Below are 15,254 nucleotides of genomic sequence, written 5' to 3' on the forward strand. Positions count from 1 at the left end.
GACATGTGACATGCACAGACTATGACACATGCCCTTGCTTGTCTGGCAAAAATCCACTTTGCTGTGTGTGTGTCTGTGATTTGCTGACAGCCTGGCCCACCCCACTGTACGCGAGGTTAGAAGAAGAAAAAAAAAATGCCGATCGCCATTCTTTCAGCACTCAGCAGCAGAACTGATCTAAACCCAGTCTAAACCCAGCACACTATACGCTGAATTTTGATAATATCATGATTCACAGTGACTCACACTATTACAGTGAGAAGCCAGCTAGTAACTAGCTACGCTTTTTGTTGATCAAACCGTTCTCGAACATAACTCGAACTACCGAACGTTTACAAAATCGTTTGAGCTCGTCGAAAGACTCGAACACCCCCCAAAATCACTCGAACATGAAATTGTCGAACCTCAAACCTCGAACATCGCTCATCTCTACTCAACTGGTGATAAGTATACATATGTAAAAACAGTATAGATGTATACATGTCTGCTTCTTGAGGATTCGATAGCGAAACATGAGTAGGGTGTATTTGTTGTTAGGGGGAATCCATATGCTGGTCAGGTAATGACGATATACTCTATCTACCATGCCTCATGCCTAGTAGACTTGTGCCTAGTTTTGATGTAAAAAATAATTCTCATATAGTGATTACAGCTAGTGATAAGCAAATGTGCTTATCACTACTACTTATCACTACTACTTATCAAAACTACTTATCATTACTACTTATCACTACTACTTATCAAAACACTACTTGATACTCGATCCAGCATCGGGGTGCTTTGACATGCTTATTGCTTGAAATTTTGTGGCTGTTAGACAGCCAATTAACATGCAGGGATTGTCTGTTAATGACATGTTGGCTACTGGCATCACTGTGAATGGCAGGCCACATTGTGTCTTCGGGTGAAGTATGAAACGCTCCTCTGGAAGCAGTTCAGGGAGAGTTGATGTACGAGGGACAGTTGACATTTCAGCATGATGCACTAAAGGGTGTTTTTAGCCTTGTTTAACGTAATAATAAATAAATAAATAATGAAAATGGTTTGAGATTCCTCCCTATTTTTGATAACCAGCCAAGGTAAAGCAGACAGCTGTGGGCTGGTATTATTAGGCTGGTAAGGCCTATAGTTATTTGGCCCTTCCCACTATAAAAATAACAGCCTGCGACAGCCCCAGAAGTGTCAGATCACATTAGTTGTACCAATTATGGAGCTCTGCCCAAATGTCCTGGTGCATACACACAGGAAAAAAAAATACTTTATTTGAATAAATATGACCCCACATTATGCCTTGTTCACCAAATTATTATTCTAAAAAATCCACAAAGCTCCAACGTAACCCATGGTGTACTGGTCTCACAAGGTTCCCTAAATCAGTAAACTTGTAACAGTTGAAAATACTAAGAAGGGTTTCCAGCGCCAGGAATAGATTAAAAATCCTTTTCTATTGAAAATAAGGTAATAAAAATCCAGCAGATACCATAATAGATGTCAGAAAGATGGCAGAACAACGCGTTTCGACGCTTCAGGTCTTAGTCATGTTCTGACTTTAGAGTGTAACCATCTCCCTTAAATCAGATCCCTGGTCCACTAATTAGTTTCACATGTGTGGTTTCACTAGAGGCAACTCCTCAACTAGTAGTTACGAGGGATCCGAAATAAATGGAGATACACAGTAGCAAATTCACATATATGAGTATACATGATATAATATGGTATAATGCAAGTGTGCACAGATACAAAAAATATATACACGAAAAAACATATATACACATAGAATAACAAACATATTAAAAACATTTGTGTAGACCGATTTCCCTTGTTGTTTAATATAACTATAGATATAGTATATAGTGATCCAACAAGACACTCTGCATATAGCAGTATAGATATAATTAAATACCTCAAGAGATATATGATCTCTGATATAGTGATAATCTAACAAAAAACTTTACACAGATATATAACATGTGCTTTCCCTTCAACAATATACCAAATGCAATAAAAGATGGATATTATGTACTAATCTAGCATTCCATTCATATTGAGGTAAGCAATATTCCAATAGTAATTTTTTGGTTGCAAGCATATGGTAGAGAGAAAAAAAAAAAAAAAACCGCATGGTATGAATTGGGATATAAGTCACATTGTGCTTTCCCTTCAACAATACACCAAATGCAATAAAAGATGAATATTATGTACTAATCTAGCATTCCATTCATATTGAGGTAAGCAATATTCCAATAGTAATTTTTTGGTTGCAAGCATATGGTAGAGAGAAAGAAAAAAAAAAAAAAAAAAACCGCATGGTATGAATTGGGATATAAGTCACATACCATATGCTTGCAACCAAAAATTACTATTGGAATATTGCTTACCTCAATATGAATGGAATGCTAGATTAGTACATAATATTCATCTTTTATTGCATTTGGTGTATTGTTGAAGGGAAAGCACAATGTGACTTATATCCCAATTCATACCATGCGGTTTTTTTTTTTTTTTTTTTTCTTTCTCTCTACCATATGCTTGCAACCAAAAAATTACTATTGGAATATTGCTTACCTCAATATGAATGGAATGTTAGATTAGTACACAATATTCATCTTTTATTGCATTTGGTGTACTGTTGAAGGGAAAGCACAATGTGACTTATATCCCAATTCATACCATGCGGTTTTTTTTTTTTTTTGTTTTGTTTTTTTTTTCTTTCTCTCTACCATATGCTTGCAACCAAAAAATTACTATTGGAATATTGCTTACCTCAATATGAATGGAATGCTAGATTAGTACATATTATTCATCTTTTATTGCATTTGGTGTATTGTTGAAGGGAAAGCACAATGTGACTTATATCCCAATTCATACCATGCGGTTTTTGGTTTTTTTTTTTTTCTCTCTACCATATGCTTGCAACCAAAAAATTACTATTGGAATATTGCTTACCTCAATATGAATGGAATGTTAGATTAGTACATAATATCCATCTTTTATTGCATTTGGTATATTGTTGAAGGGAAAGCACATGTTATATATCTGTGTAAAGTTTTTTGTTAGATTATCACTATATCAGAGATCATATATCTCTTGAGGTATTTAATTATATCTATACTGCTATATGCAGAGTGTCTTGTTGGATCACTATATACTATATCTATAGTTATATTAAACAACAAGGGAAATCGGTCTACACAAATGTTTTTAATATGTTTGTTATTCTATGTGTATATATGTTTTTTCGTGTATATATTTTTTGTATCTGTGCACACTTGCATTATACCATATTATATCATGTATACTCATATATGTGAATTTGCTACTGTGTATCTCCATTTATTTCGGATCCCTCGTAACTACTAGTTGAGGAGTTGCCTCTAGTGAAACCACACATGTGAAACTAATTAGTGGACCAGGGATCTGATTTAAGGGAGATGGTTACACTCTAAAGTCAGAACATGACTAAGACCTGAAGCGTCGAAACGCGTTGTTCTGCCATCTTTCTGACATCTATTATGGTATCTGCTGGATTTTTATTACCTTATTTTCAATAAAAAAGGATTTTTAATCTATTCCTGGCGCTGGAAACCCTTCTTTCTATTTTCAATTGGATGGCTGCCGAGCCTCATTCCTTGCGCAGGATCCCTGATTGCAGCCAGCAGGTCAGTCCTTGGTGAGCTGGACTCTCCCTTATCTTCTTGGACAGTTGAAAATACTAACCCTACTCACAGTAGGCTCTCTTTGTACAATGTGTATAGACAGTGAGCTGCTTATCAGAGGGAGATGGGGCAAGGTCAGATAAGATTAGTCTAGGCAGTTATAATTACCTTCACTAAAAGTAAACAACAGCAGATAGGGTAAAAATGACACATTATTAAACTCTGTGTCTCAGCCTTTATCTTGTGCAATCTTCAGATTACATAGCAAAATCCTGCTGACAGATTGTCTTTAAGGTGCTGTATTGATATTTATCACATATCTATCAACTCACAGTCACACTGACTCTGCAGGGCAAGCCCTTCCCTTTCACTTGAATATTTTCATTAGTTTTCACAGGCTGAGACTAGCGCTCTTATTTAGAGTATCACATTTATACACCACTATTGATTTAGGCCTTTAAATCAACTTATGATGAGCTATGTTCTCAGACCTCTTACAGTATCTTTAAGCTGTAAAATCTAAACATGGCTGCTGCTTTCCCTGCCTTCATCTGTTATTGCATCTGTGATAATCCACTTTGATTGGTTGCGCTAGAGCATGGTATGTGATATCTGCAAGCAAAATGGAGATGCACACGTGGCTGAGTCTGATGTTATATGGCTACTCTCTGGCTAAAGAAATTAAGTCCAGTGTGTGAAATAGTGGCAGGCATCTTTTTTTTGTTGATATTCATTGCATTGTGAATAACCATGTTCAGCCCTTCATGGCTCATATTTACCCTAAGTCAGAAGGACACTTTTAGCAGAACAATGCACCATGCCACAAGGATCACATAGTCATACATTAGTTCCAGGAAAAAGGCAGTGAGTTTTATTGCTTCTCTTGCCCTCACAATTCCCAGATTTTTAGACCATAAAAAATCTCTAGAATGAGGTACAATGGGCTGTTCAGCGCTTAAAATTTCCGGTAATAGCTGATAGCTAAGTGGTTGATAGCTCCTATTAACTATAAGTCAATATTCATATTCATGCTGAATAGTGATAAGCGATGATATTTGGGTTCGCTGAACCAGAAAAAAACAAATCAGGTTCGGCGGTCGAACTTGACCTCAAACCACAAACCCCATATAAGTCAAAAGGGATTCCAAGTTCGGGGCTGTAAGATAATTTTAGCAAGGGCTAGAGGGCTGCAAAAGGAACCTAAATGGAAGTAAGAGCATGTCAATTGCCCTGCAAACAAATATGGATAGACAGATGACATAGAGGGCTTCTGTCACAATAGCAATTATTGTTGCATAGCAAGTAAATGAAAAAACTGAAAGTTTTAACAGTGACCCCACAGATTTCAAAGAATTTCCACAGACCAACAAGTTTAACAAATTTCTCCACATGTAGTCTGTTTTACCGGTTCACCCATACAGTCAAGATAGGCAAAGTTGCCCCACAGAGCAACAATTTGGAGTCCATCCACAGCTAGAGCTCAGTGGGGAATTTGAACCACAAACAATAGAGTCTCAGAACAGCCTGCTATTGTTTCCCCCTGGCTGTGCTGAACTGTGGTTGGTCATGGAAGTTTAACTCTGACCGGATGAGTAGGAGGTGGACAAAGCTGAGTAGTAGTAGGAAACATGGATAGAGAAATATGCACCAATCGTTAGTGGTGTTAGGATATGTGCTAAAATTGTTTCCACCTAAGGCACAGACCACATTACATTACACCCTGCCAGACGTGTTTTCACATTGTGCCATCACAGCCAAGATTGGAAGGTTACCCTCACAGAACAACATTTTTTAAAACGGGCCCTGAGAGAGCCCGTTTTCCAAGTTCCCCCTACAGAGCCTAATTTTCAGTTCCTGTTGTGTACAGTGTAGCTGTTGCAGTTAAAAATCTTGTACCTGAATTTGTGTTCGAGCTGGAGGTCCACCAGCTAGATTTGCTGCTGCCAGTCCCAGCCTTTTAGACTTGAAGAGGCTCACTCATGCCACTCAGTGTCTATCCCGGGAATTCGAAGCATTTATTTTGAAAAAAAATATTGTTCAAAGCAGGCAGACATAAAACATTGGCATAGTGCACCCAGAGAGCAACAAGTAATAATAACCCCTATATAGTCTGTATTCCCAGTTCACCCACATAGCCAAGATTGACAAAGTTCCCCCACACACTACTAAATTATAAAAATGTCTCTGAAACAGCCTGTTTGCCCAGTGGACCCTCACAGCTCTCATTGCCCTAGATCCACCACATAGCACCCAATTAAAACAGAGAACGGCCACAAAACTCCATCCAACTGAATGCTCAAAAACCATAAGTGACAGATGCCTGATTTGTTAAGGTTCCCACAGCTTTGCTCAATTTAAGGGGGTGACATTGACGAATGATTCCCATGCTCCTCAGATGCCAACTCTGCTCTTTCAGCAGGGCACCGATATTTACATAGCAAGAGAAGCTGTACACACACTATTTGTTTTTTAGACTTGAAGCGCCTCACTCATGCTGCTCAGTTTCTATCCCGGGAATCCAAAGCATTTATTTTGAAATAAATTATTGCTCAAAGCTGGCAGTTCTGTCTGCATATGACATTTTTGCACATTAGAATAAGACTATGTCTCCATTTTTTGGGTTTGGTGGTACTGTGGCCACTAATAGATTGCAATGCCCATATACTGCAGTTTTGAACCACTACACAAAGCTGCTTGTTGTAACACAGTATACGTTTTCAGAGATAGTCATTCAGCAAGGCACGCTGGAAAATAACCTGTTTTTTGCTAGATTGAGCTAATAGATAACACTGTCTGTACGCTGCTGTTTTGTACTGCTACGCAAAGCTAGGCACTACAAGGCTTCAGAGATATTCATACAGCAAGGCATGCTGTAAAATAGACTGTTTTTGTCTAGATTGAGCTAATAGATTACACTGTCTTTACCCTGCTGTTTTGGATGGGTACTTAAATCTTTATGATGCAGTGCTATACTTGATTTAGAATTAGATGCACCTGTCCCTTTCTCTCACTAATACAGCGTCCTATCCCTACAATGTATTAGTTTTGTTCCTAACTGCACCTATCACTGTCTCTCACACCAGTCCCGTGATCCGGCCTTTATACAGGCCGAATCACAAGGTGTACCAGCCAATCACAGATATGCCAATACTTGTCATTCTGCGATGGCTCCGGAAATGCTTACAGCCTAAAAGCTTGCTAAATGGCTGTTCGGCAACCTTTCAACAGACTTTATTCAGGTGACAAACCTGAACAGGAACCAGATGTACAGTAAAAATTCTGTGTTTGGGGTTCAGCACTGGACACAAGGTGTCCTGTATGGACCCCGAACTTTTCAGTTTGCTCATCCCTACTGCTAAATACTATCAAAATAGGAATCTCTAATAAAATGGTCTTTCAGTATATGTTACCATATATTACCTTCTCATCTGAATAAGTACATAAAATTTGTATTCTATGCACAGCACAGCAGACTATATAAATTGCATGTAGTGGTAATTTGTTGCTCTGGACACCAATGGATTGACTCTTTGCCAGCTAATACTTTGGGTTCAGTATAACCCACTGGATGTGTTTTAACTGCTTTGGTTAATGCGAGACTAGTGATCTCAGGCTTCTATACATCTGGAAGGTCTCGTCAGTCCAATCATTAAAGCTCCTCTGCTGATATTGCATCCTGAGGCAGATAAAAACCCAATAATGAGAATTTCAACTGAGAGCAGATCATTTTAAAACACATTACACATTTAAATCACAAATCTAACTTTGCTGAGATTTGCCACATCAATATCCTGACAGGTAGAACTTAGATTTCTCTAGTAAAGCTTATTTTGTGAAGTAATTTCCTGCAATAGTAATTGCCAGCATTCTGAATGTGGTGTTTAATAGTGATGAGCAAATATACTCGGTACTATTCGTTACTCACACGAATAGTACGGTGTTTGCGATATCCGTTACTTAACGAGTATTTTGTTATACAGCTTGTGAGTTTCGAGTCCTCTCCCCACGTTTGCCTGATTTTCAGCCACTTAACATGCTGGGATTGCTCGCCAATCACTGTAATACCGTAGCCATCTTTGCTACTGGCATAACTGTTATTGGGAGGCGCAGTGAAAAAAAAATAAAAAATGACGTGCGGTCATTAGAGCAGGAGAATTATACTTACCGAGTTTCCCTGTGGCTGAAACACTGCTTATGGGTCTGCTCATTAATCCTTATGAATATGCACTGCTCCCACGGCCACCCTTTGTGACAGTGACTATGATTGAGGTCACACTAGCTGCCAGGGTCCCCGAAGTGGAGTGTGAAAATACAATAAATAAATAATTTGAAAAAATTGTGCAGGGTCCCCCGTATTTTGATACCCAGCACAAATAAAACAGACATCTAAAGACTGCAGCCCTCACCTATGTGTTATCTTGGCTGTGTTTCAAAATACAAGGGACCCCAATGCATTTTTTTTTAATTATTTTTAAAAAATAATAAGAAACACATTGTGCAGTCCCCCCAATTTTGATACCCAGCCAAGATAAAGCAGACAACTGGGGGCTGGTATTCTCAGGCTGAGGAGGCCCATGGTTATTGCTAAAAATAGCAACCTGCAGCCACCCCAGAATTAGTGCACCCATTAGATGTTCCAATCCTGGTGCTTACCCATCTCATTCTGATTGCCCTGCTGCAGTGAAAATTGTGGTAACGAATGGGGTTATGGTTACATTGCAAGTAAATGCAGAACCTAAAAATTTTAACAGTGACCTTAAGGCTGCTTTACACATTGCGATATCATTACCGATATCGCTAGGGTGCGTACCCGCCCCCATCGTTTGTGCGACACGGGCAAATCGTTGCCCGTGGCGCACAAAATCGTGCGGACCCATCACACTACTTACCTGCCTAGCGACGTCGCTGTGACCGGCGAACCGCCTCCTTTCTAAGGGAAAGTTCGTTCGGCGTCACAGCGACGTCACTAAGCGGCCGCCCAATCAAAGCAGAGGGCCGGAGATGAGCGGGACAAACATCCCGCCCACCTCCTTCCTTCCTCATTGTTGGCGGGACGCAGGTAAGGTGAGGTTCCTCATTCCTGCGGTGTCACACATAGCAATGTGTGCTGCGACAAGAATAACGAACAACATCGTACCTGCAGCAGCAACGATAATTGAGATTCGGGGGGGCATGTCACCGATTAGCGATTTTGAACGTTTTTGCAACGATTCAAAATCGCTAATAGGAGTCACACGCAACGACATCGCTGAAGCAGCCGGATGTGCATCACAAGATCCGCAACCCCAACGAAATCGCTTTAGCGATGTCGTAGCATGTAAAGCGGCCTTTAGAGAACCTGTATTCCTAGTTCACCCACACAGTCAAGAATGCCAGATTTCCACCACAAAGCAATACATTTATTTATTTTCCCCTATATGCGCATAGCCTGTATTCCCAGTTCACCCACACAGTCAAGACTGCCAATTTAATCACAGAGTGTAAATTTCACATTTAGGCCAGAACAGAGGCTCCTTTAAACAGTTGCCTCACACAGGCAAGTTTGCCAAAGTTTAATTACAGAACATAGGTTTAGAATGTAGGGCTCAACAGAGCTTCTTGAAACATTGTGCCCCACACAGCCAAGATTGCCAGACTTCCCCCACAGAGCAAGAAGTTTATCACATATGCCCTGGGTAGCCTGTATTCCCAGTTCTCTACAGAGCCAAGATTAACAGAGTTCCACCACACACCATCGAATTGTAAAAAAGGTCCATAAAAGCCTCTTTACCTGGTTGACCCTAACAGCTATCATTGCCTGAGATCTCCCACACAGCACCCAATAAAAACAGAGATGGGCCACGGAACTGCTTCCAACAGAGTGCTGAAAAACTATAAGTGACAGGTGCCTGACTTGTTGAGGTTCCCACTGCTTTGCTCATTTTCAAGGGGTTGATAAGTGGCGAGAGGTAGTTTTTTCAAAAAAATTAAAGCTACAGACCCTGGTGAGAAGTAGCAACATTTTCAAGAAAAATTAAGGCCACAGACCCTGGTGATAAGTGGCAAGAGGTAGTATTGTTTTTTGTTTTTTTTAAATAAAGGACACAGACCCTCGAGAGGTGGCAACTGCTATTTTTTCCAAAAAATGAATGACACAGACCCTGGTGAGAAGTGGCAACAGCTATTTTTTTCCAAAATATGAAGGTCACAAACCCTGATGAGAAGTGGAGAAGGTAGTTTTTAAAAAAAATTAAGGCCACAGACCCTGGTGAGAAGTGGCAACATCTATTATTTGGCTAAAAATTAAGGCCACAGACCGTGGTGAGAAGTGGCGAGAGCTATATTTTTCCAAATAACAAAGGCCACAGACCCTGGTAAGAAGTGTCTAGAGGTAGTTTTTTCCAAAATGTTAGGGCCACAGACCTGGCTGCACACTAGCAGCAAGTAGAATTTTGGAGGATAAAGGTCCAGTCACACTAAACAACTTACCAGCGATCCCAACAACGATAGGGATCGCTGGTAAGTTGCTAGGAGGTTGCTGGTGAGATGTCACACAGCAACGCTCCAGCGATCCCACCAGCAACCTGACCTGGCAGGGATCGCTGGAGCGTCGCTACACGAGTTGCTGGTGAGCTCACCAGCAACCAGTGACCAGCCCCCAGCGCCGCGTGGAAGATGCTGCGCTTGGTAACTAAGGTAAATATCGGGTAACCAACCCGATATTTAGCTTGGTTACCAGCGCACGCAGCTACACGTGCAGAGAGCAGGGAGCAGTGCACACTGAGCGCTGGCTCCCTGCTCTCCTAGTTACAGCACACATCGGGTTAATTACCCGATGTGTGCTGCAGCTAAATGTGCACAGAGCAGGGAGCAGCGCACAATGCTTAGCGCTGGCTCCTTGCTCTCCTAGCTACAGCACACATCGGGTTAATTACCCCGATGTGTCCTGCAGCTACGTGTGCACAGAGCAGGAGCCGGCACTGACAGTGAGAGCGGCGGAGGCTGGTAACAAAGGTAAATATCGGGTAACCAAGGACAGGGCTTCTTGGTTACCCGATGTTTACTGTGGTTACCAGCCTCCGCAGAAGCCGGCTCCTGCTGCCTGCACATTTAGTTGTTGCTGTCTCGCTGTCACACACAGCAATCTGTGCTTCACAGCGGGACAGCAACAACTAAAAAATGGCCCAGGACATTCAGCAACAACCAACGACCTCACAGCAGGGGCCAGGTTGTTGCTGGATGTCACACACAGTGACATCACTAGCAACATCGCTGCTACGTCACAAAAGTTGTTCGTTAGCAGCGATGTTGCTAGCGATGTTGCTTAGTGTGACGGGGCCTTAAGGAGGAGGAGGCAGCAAACCATTAATTGGGTTTTCAATGTAATATATTTAGGGGTTACTGTATTTTTAGAGTCTCCAAAATACTAAGCATTTCAAATAGATTATGCCAATGTCTGTTTTGTGGGTGGTCTAGTTGTTTACTCAGCCAAAGGTATGGACAAGTCTGGTGTAACTCATGACTTATTCATTTTAATGAAAGTCAGCTTGCCCACATTAGCTGAAGACAGGTGCCTGTGTGACACCCTGGCCTATCAGGTCGTCACAGGGTATTGTGCAATCTGCCCTTCTGCACAGTATCCATTCCTCCTTGGTTACGGTTCCTGGTCCTTTGGTGTTGCTAACAGCTTAAACAGTCAAATCCTAGGAACACTTTGCACCAAACCCACTAGACACACCATTGGGGGACCTGAAGGGAATAGGACCACCCACATGGGGGTTGGTAGGTGAAAGTGAGTAAGTGACAGAGAAGTGAAACAGGAGTGAAAGGAGTAGGAGGTGGAAGGTGACTCTCTTGGAGGGAGAGGTCACCGGTCCGGAGCAGGGCTCCTGAAGTTTACTAGGTGGCAGATGTTGGTCTGGGCCTGGTAGGAGCTGGAACCCCGGTCGCAGGGGATCGCGTCAAGGGGCACGGACTGCCAAGGAGGGCAGCCGGTGGCCTTGAGCCATCACCGGGCAGGGGCCAGGGCACGACGGGGTACGTGGACCCTAGGCTGGGAAGTAGCTTCATGCGTCCCTGTAATTTACCCGACTGGGGTTAAGACTTCAAGATTCATCCCCAACCCTCTTCAAAATTGGGGTACTAGTGCACCGATGGGATAGGACTTTCTAAAATTACAGTCCAAAGAAATCCTACGCGTGAACCCTGAGAGTAAGCTCACTCCGTTAGCCATACGGGTGAGCGGGACCCGAAAAGTTTCAAGCTTGAGGGTCCAACTAGTGAGAAGGTGCCACGGAAAAGGCCATAGGCTAACAGCAACACCAAGGGCACGGATCCACACGTGCTCCCTCCATGCTGCAGCGGTACTCACAATTCTGGTTTACAAGCTGTCGGAGTTGTTATTCTTGGACTGAGTGAGTACGCTAAAAAGCCCCTTTTCCTCTACCCAATGGCACCCCAGTCACCAACACCCAACGGACCCCGGGGCACAACCGCCTACCCACGCATGGGTTAAACATACTGCAGCTACACCATCGCCACCGGGCTCCCCAACAGCAGCAGTGGTCTCCTACATTACCACGCACCATGAGTGGCGTCACAAACTTACACATTCCCTGTACATACCTATCCCCTCTCTTTTGAATTCGAGTGTCTGCACAAACCCCCGGGTCCAGAGACCCCTCGAGCCACCGCGACTCCGGATCCGAGCGGCTCGGCCGCTGGTATGGGGGCAGTACACCTGTCTGTGATGACTCACTCTTTCCTTGTTGAATACATGCTAAGAGAGCACATTTACGGCAAGGGAATCCAGCACTTCCATGGCAAATTGTGCAAGGTCAGGCCATGTCTTCAATTTTGTCACCCAGAAATTAAATTGTGCAGAACCATCAGCTAGCACTACAATAGGTGTGGATGTGGCGCCCTGGACTAGCTAGGTAGCCACAGACAAAACACACACACACACACACCCACCCTCGGACAGTTACATTAGCCAGACACAAAACCCTTGTTGCCTCCCTCCAGGGTCTGATGTCCACACCAGGTGGGGCGGAGCCAGGCAGTTGGCCCCACCCACCGAGGAGTTCACAGGCCTGGAGGCAGGAAAAAGAGCAGTTTAGTTCAGGAGGTTGAAGTGAGAGGAGTGAAGTGGAGAGTGTCTGGGTTTGTGGCCCAGGCACTGACAACAAGGTTGGCAGACGGTGGTGGCCGTCTGCAGGAGTGGTGGATCAATGCAGAACTGAAGGACCGGGGTTGGGCAGTGGCCCGCCGGTACCGACCGGGGAGCGAAGTGAAGCTAGCACACACAGGCAGGGCCATCGGACCCCGACAAGGCTTGGAGCCGCCGTCAACAGTCAAATCCGAGTGTGACAGGAACCCCAGGGGTTTCCTAACAACCAAAGAACCTTAGAAGGCAACCGTCCGCACCGTGAGGGTATACAGCCACCGCCAACGGCTAGAGACCCAAGGGCCAGCGCCTGCGGGCAAAATGGGCTCCTCTGGCATCCATACACCGGGGAGCGGACTAGCATTTGGGACCCATCATAGTCAAGACAGTACACAAAGGTGCAGGGAAAGACAGCCGCCATCACCTGTCCGTGGATAGACACTGCAGCCGGCTGCGGGACCCATCCATCCGGCCATTTTGGTTTACCAACGACTCTGTCAGTGATTGTCTGAGTGAGTACACCAGTGCCGTCCGGCACCGCGCTGCGCAGTTCCTGCACCCCAGCCATCCGGCCTTCCCGTTACACCATCGGGCCCCGGGATCACCAACCCCTGCCCACAGAGGGGACAACATCTCAGCTGCACCCTACCATCTCTCCCGGGATCCCGGTTACCAGCAGCGGTGGTGCCATTATCACCATGACCCGTGGGTGGCGTCACGAACAATCTCCCTAACCATACCATCCCCATTTCACTCACGGGTGAGGAGTGCTGCTCGAGTCCCCGGGCCCGGTCCACCGCTCGAGCCACCGAGCAGCAGCAGCAGAAGTCCCGGACCCGAGACTAACGAGCGCGTCCCCTCCGCCCGTACTCGGACATGTACGCCCGGACATGTACTCTTCCACCATGTTTGCTAAATGCTGACTCCTGTAAATACGCACCATAGTAGATGATGTTAATGGTTGGTGTGGAGGGCTGCACATGAATTGTTGCCACATTGAGACCATGATAACCCTCCTTCCAGAAGTGTTGCCATTTCAACCGCAGCATTGTACACTTCCTCCTCCTCCTCATTCTATGCCGCCTTGTTGTTCTAATGAGCCCTCAATGTTCAGTGGGAATGTTAGAAGTACAGTGACACAGATTCGCCTTAAGCCTGCTTTACATGTTACGATTTTGCATACGATATCGTATGCGATCGTAACTACCCCCATCATATGTGTGGCACGTTCAATTTGTTGAATGTGCCGCACAAACGATTAACCCCCGTCACATGTACTTACCCGTCCATACGACCTCGATGTGGGCGGCAAACGTCCACTTCCTGCAATGGGAGGGACGTTCAGCGTCACTTCGACGTCACGCGTCAGCCGGCCAAAAGAAGCGAAGGGGCAAAGATGAGTGGGACGTAAACATCCCGCCCACCTCCTTCCTTCCGTATTGCTGGCCGGGAGCCGCAGGACGCAGGTAAGATCTGTTCATCGTTCCCAGGGTGTCACGCACAGCGATGTGTGCTACCCCGGGTACGATGAACAATCTGACATTCAATTTTTAGGAATTGAACGACATGCATGCGATTAACGTTTTAACGTTCAATCGCAATCGCACGTACCTGTCCCACACTAGAATGTACCTTACGATGCCGGATGTGCGTCACTTATGACGTGACCCCTGCCGACACATCGTAAGATATATTGTAGTATGTAAAGCGGGCTTTATATTTGTGCATTTTTCAATCCTGTTCCATTGGCCAAAGTAAGGACGCTATGTTGTCTTTTGTCTTTGTAGCATGGATGCAGCAGGGTCGCCACCCAGTAATCATCACTTGTCAGAATGTTTGCAACTCAATGGTCATTACGAAGGCACAACAGCATATATTGGCTCATGTGTGCCAGGCTTTCCAGAGTCAACGACGAGTTGTCCTCTGTCGCAGGTGTGTGGATTGGCCTGTAACCTCTGTAACATTCAGCCACGCTGCAGTGATTCCCCTGACCTGACTTTCTGACCACCCTTCTGGGCAGACAGTTCCTCCTCCACCAAAACTGTCATCTGGCTGGAAAATTAGGGACATGACCGCTTTCAGCCCAGAAATCATACCTCGGAGCCCTGTGTGGATGACTGTCCAGATAAATAAGTTAATGTTTTCTCCTGCTCCTCTTTCTCCGGTGCCACCACTTCGTACATCATAGCCCCGAGTGTTTTTTAATGCAGGCATAAAATCCGCATAATGATGCTTATTATGGCGTCATCAACGCTAGCTATGTTGCTAAAGTATTAAAAATAGTGCAACACAGCACACAGGTTCTGCATGCAGGCCTACTCATTGGTAGTGAAGTGGTGTTGGTGTACAAAGTGATTCTGCCATGCATGCTGCAGCTGGAACGCCACTATTGCTAGCACAGGCTCTCCGCCATAAGCAAGGTGGAGGTGGAGTTACACATTGTTGGTACATCG

The sequence above is a fragment of the Anomaloglossus baeobatrachus genome, chromosome 6, assembly GCF_048569485.1.
Source record: "Anomaloglossus baeobatrachus isolate aAnoBae1 chromosome 6, aAnoBae1.hap1, whole genome shotgun sequence".
Taxonomy (NCBI): domain Eukaryota; kingdom Metazoa; phylum Chordata; class Amphibia; order Anura; family Aromobatidae; genus Anomaloglossus; species Anomaloglossus baeobatrachus.